Here is a 5583-nt window from a genome sequence, read left to right as displayed (position 1 = left end):
CACCTCATTGGTCCCGGTTGGTGACATGAGCCGGGACTAAAGGGGAGCCTTTGGTCCCGGTTCAAGCCACCAACCGGGACCAATGGTGGTGGGCCAGGAGCGAGGCCCATTGGTCCCGGTTCATCCCACCAACCGGGACCAAAAGGTCCAGATGAACCGGGACCAATGGCCCACGTGGCCCGGCCGGCCCCCTGGGCTCACGAACCGGGACCAATGCCCACATTGGTCCCGGTTCTAGACTGAACCGGGACTAATGGGCTGACCTGGCCTGGACCAAAGCCCTGTTTTCTACTAGTGCCTGGGTTCAATTCCTAGAGTGGTACTATTTTTTTGCGCTGCAGAAGAAAGCCCACTCGCATGGCTATTGGCCCAGATTTTTACTGGGCTCTAGGAAAGCCCATCCGCGAGGCTACCTAGCCCAGGACGGACTTGTTACGTACGAACTCCATACTGCGATATTTCTTGCGATCGTAAGGCACAAAAAATTAGTTCCACATCGGATAGTAAAAAATCTTTAAAAAATAGAGGTGAACGGATGAAAAAATCAGCGAAACACACCTTGCTTTATTAGTAGGTATAGATGTGCTTTATACACACACAACATGAACTATACTCACATTTATATTCGATTGCTAAAGCGGTGCATTGCCTGGAGTTCAAAATACTAACTATGTGGATCAATTATGTCGAATAATAACATAGACATGCTCAAATTCGATAGAATCTAGATGTCTGATGGATCAATAACCGTTCCTTACGCGAATTGCAAATATCATGATCTCATCCTAATATTTGGATACAATTTATATCTTTAATCAATGAGTACATCAATCTTTTACGTGTAGTTTCACTCTCCATCGGTGGTCTCTCACACATGCTCACACACTCTCTCCCAAGGTGTCTTTCTCGCAGACATGCTCTCAATATAACCCTCCCTCCCTCTCGTAACCATTTACGACTGTTTTCACTAACCTTTATCACAAGCACTCTTCCTCTCACAAGCATACACACACTCAATCCCCATCGACCCTTTCTATATACATAGACTTGCCTACGTGTCTCCGGTACGCACATTATCTTTAGGCCCGTCTCCCACGCATTGTCTCACACCTCTCTTCCTAATCAACAAGTATGATTCTAGCAGAGCGTTCTGTAGGATGCCACTTAAAGTTAGGTTGGTGATACGCCTCCAACGTATCTACTTTTCCAAACACTTTTTCCCTTGTTTTGGACTCTAACTTGCATGATTTTAATGGAACTAACCCGGACTGACGCTGTTTTTAGCAGAATTACCATGGTGTTATTTATGTGTAGAAGCAAACATTCTCAGAATGACCTGAAACTTCACGGAGGCACTTTTCAGAAAATAAAAAAATACCTGCAAAAGATGAAGGCCAGGGGGCCCACCACCTTGCCACGAGGGTGGGGGCGTGCCTGCCCCCCTAGGGCGCGCTGATACGTCTCCATCGTATCTATAATTTTTGATTGTTCCATGCCAATATTATTCAACTTTCATATACTTTTTGGCAACTTTTTATATTATTTTTGGGACTAACATATTGATCCAGTGTCCAGTGCCAGTTCCTGTCTGTTGCATGTTTTTGGTTTCGCAGAATATCCATATCAAACGGAGTCCAAACGGGATAAAAATGGACGGATCTTATTTTTGGAAAATATGGAAAATTCGGAAGAAAAATCAACGCGAACCAGTGCTCGAGGTGGTCACGGGGCAGGGGGCGCCCCCCCTTAGGGCGCGTCCCCTACCCTCGTGAGTCGACCGTAAGGCGGTTGACGCTCTTCTTTTGCCGCAAGAAAGCTAATATTCGGAAAAAAATCACGACGAAGGTTTTAGGCCAATCGGAGTTACGGATCTCCATATATACACGAAACGGTGAAACAGAGCAAAAACAGAACACAGAACCAGAGAGAAACAGAGAGATAGATCCAATCTCGGAGGGGCTCTCGTCCCTCCCATGCCATGGAAGCCAAGGACCAGAGGGGAAACCCTTCTCCCATCTAGGGAGGAGGTCAAGGAAGAAGAGGAAGAAGGGGGCCCCTCTCCCCCTCTCCTCCGGTGGCGCCGGAATGCCGCCGTGGCCATCATCATCATCACCGCGATCTTCACCAACACCTCCGCCATCTTCACCAACATCTCCATCACCTTCCCCCCTGTATCTACAGCGGTCCACTCTCCGCAACCCGCTGTACCCTCTACTTGAACATGGTGCTTTATGCTTCATATTATTATCCAATGATGTGTTGCCATCCTATGATGTCTGAGTAGATTTTCGTTGTCCTATAGGTTGTTGATGAATTGCTATGATTGATTTAATTTTCTTGTGGTTATGTTGCTGTCCTTTGGTGCCCATCATATGAGTGCACGCGTGGATCACACCATAAGGTTAGTTTTATGTTGATAGGACTATGTATTGGAGGGCAAGAGTGAGAGAAGCTTCAACCTAGCATAGAAATTCATGCATATGGGATTGAAGGGGGACCAATATATCTTAATGCTATGGTTGGGTCTTACCTTAATGAACATTAGTAGTTGCGGATGCTTGCTAATAGTTCCAATCATAAGTGCATAGAATTCCAAGTCAGGGATGACATGCTAGCAGTGGCCTCTCCCACATGATACTTGCTATCGGTCTAGTAAAGTAGTCAATTGCTTAAGGGGCAATTTCGCAACTCTTACCACCACTTTTCCACACTCGCTATATTTACTTTATTGTTTCTTTATCTAAACAGCCCCTACTTTTTATTTACGTACTCTTTATTATCTTGCAAACCTATCCAACAACACCTACAAAGTACTTCTAGTTTCATACTTGTTCTAGGTAACGCGAACATCAAGCGTGCGTAGAGTTGTATCGGTGGTCGATAGAACTTTAGGGAATATTTGTTCTACCTTTAGCTCCTCGTTGGGTTCGACACTCTTACTTATCGAAAAGTGTTGCGATCCCCTATACTTGTGGGTTATCAAGACCTTTTTCTGGCGCCGTTGTCGGGGAGCAATAGCGTGGGGTGAATATTCTCGTTTGTGCTTGTTTTCTTTATTACTAAGTAATTTTTAATTGCTGTTATTAGTTGTTTTCTACCTTTAGTTATGGGTAGGAAACGCAAAATACCAAAAAAAATAGTTGTACCTATTGAACCAATGGTTGAAGAACCACTCAAAATCTATCACATTGCTGAAGCTTTTTACTTGGATCATCTTCGATCCCTTTGTGCTCATGCCGAAACCCCAACTAGCTTAGTTGAGGACAAATCTTTAGATGAGCATGCTTGTTATGTGCGACACTGTATATCTAAAAAGGGGAAACTATTATGGGGTCAAATTCAACGTTTGCAATGCTATGCTTGGAATTTATGTGAAATATATGATTTTACTTGTTGTTCTGAAAACCCTAAGAAACACCTTCCCTATGAATGTGAGTTTAGTAATAATGGAATCGTATCTTCGTATGCTAAGGGTGTTTATAATTACTATGATGTTCAACAAATTGAAGAATTTGTTGCTTTTAAGGGTGCTTCTGAAATTGCTTCTTTGATTGAAAAGTATGATGCTACTCTTCACAAATCTGAAAATTTTGCCATACTTGAATATTGTTATGAGAATTATGCTTCTAATGCTTATGTTAAACTATATATTGAGGACTACTCCGCTGTCCAAGAAGAGACTAATATTTTGCAGGAGTCTATGGAAGAAGAAATTGATGAAACTGTGAGCTCATTGGATGAAAAAGATGAGGAGGAGAGAGAAGAACAAAAGGAGGAAGAGCAGATTGATCACCCGTGCCCACCTTCTAATGAGAGTAACTCTTCAACTCATACATTTTTTAATTCCCCTTCATGATTACCGAAGGATGATTGCTATGATGACTGTTATGATCCCATTGATTCTCTTGAAATATCCCTTTTTGATGATGCTTGCTATGCTTGTGGCCAAGATGCTAATATGAATTATGATTATGGAGATGAGCTTGCTACAGTTCCTTATGTTAAACATGAAATTGTTGCTATTGCACCCACGCATGATAGTCCTATTATCTTTTTGAATTCTCCAAACTTCACTATATCGGAGAAGTTTGCACTTATTAAGGATTACATTGATGGGTTGCCTTTTATGGATGCACATGATGATTTTGATGAGTATAATATGCATGTGCTTGCTGCTCCTACTTGCAATTATTATGAGAGAGGAACTATATCTCCACCTCTCTATGTTTCCAATATGATAAAATTGCAAGAAACTGTTTATACTATGCATTGGCCTTTACTATGTGTGCATGAATTGTTCTTTTATGACATGCCGATGCATAGGAAGAGAGTTAGACTTCGTCATTTCTTGATATATGTTGCTTTGGGATCAGTACTAAATTACAAATCATTGTTAATTAAAATTGGCTTTGATATACCTTGGGATCCGGGTGGATTCACTACTTGAGCACTATATGCCTAGCTTAATGGTTTTAAAGAAAGCGCTGCCATGGAGACAACCCGGAAGTTTTAGAGAGTCGTTTATTTCTGTTGAGTGCTTTCATATAGTTTAAAAACAACAAAAATAAATAGGGGAACCCAAAACTTTTCAAAAATAAAAGCGAAAGTGAGAAAGACAAGCATTGTTGAAGTTGGAGAGCTCCTTGAACTTTGTTCATGCTCACAGAAACTTTGTGAATCTTGATTATAGAAACTTTTCAACAAAAATAATTATCCCCTTGTACAATTCCATTGTATTATAAAAATAATGTGCCAAGGTTTGCCTTTAGGATGTTTACATTTGCTTGATGGTTTGTATGGTGCAGGACAGAAACTTTGGCTGTAGTGCGCGATTTTACATTTTTAGCTGGAACGTCAAATGGTTCTGATTCTTTTTGCACTGTCTTCCTACACAAATTGTTTATTTTTCATAATTTTGGCAGAATTTTCAAGTATCATAAGTATGGTGAATGTTCAGATTATTACAGACTGTTCTGTTTTAGACAGATTCTGTTTTTGATGCATAGTTTGCTTGTTTTGATGAAACTATCAATTTATATCAGTGGACTAAGCCATGAAAAAGTTATTCTACAGTAGACACAATGCAAAAACAAAATATGAATTGGTTTGCAACAGTACTTATAGTGGTGATTTGCTTTATTATACTAACGGATCTTACCGAGTTTTCTGTTGAAGTTTTGTGTGGATGAAGTGTTCGATGATCGAGAAGGTCTCGATGTGAGAAGAAGGAAGACAGGCAAGAGCTCAAGCTTGGGGATGCTCGAGGGACCCCAAGTAAATATTCAAGGAGACTCAAGCGTCTAAGCTTGGGGATGCTAGGGAGGCATCCCCTCTTTCTTCAACAAGTGTCGGTATGTTTTCGGATTCGTTTCGTTCATGCGATATGTGCAATCTTGCACTAGTAGAAAAGGGGGCAAAGGTCCAGGCTGGGTCAGCCCATTAGTCCCAGTTCAGTCAAGAACCGGGACTAATGTGAGCATTGGTCCCGGTTCGTGCGGCTAAGGCATTAGTACCGGTTCACCTGAGCCCTTTAGTCCCGGTTTGTGGCACGAACCGGGACTAAAGGGTGCGATGCCCTTTAGT

This window comes from Triticum urartu, chromosome 7A (genome assembly GCF_056163025.1).
Source record: "Triticum urartu cultivar PI428250 chromosome 7A, HENAU_Tu73, whole genome shotgun sequence".
In the NCBI taxonomy this organism is placed as follows: domain Eukaryota; kingdom Viridiplantae; phylum Streptophyta; class Magnoliopsida; order Poales; family Poaceae; genus Triticum; species Triticum urartu.
This window is presented reverse-complemented; position numbering follows the sequence as displayed.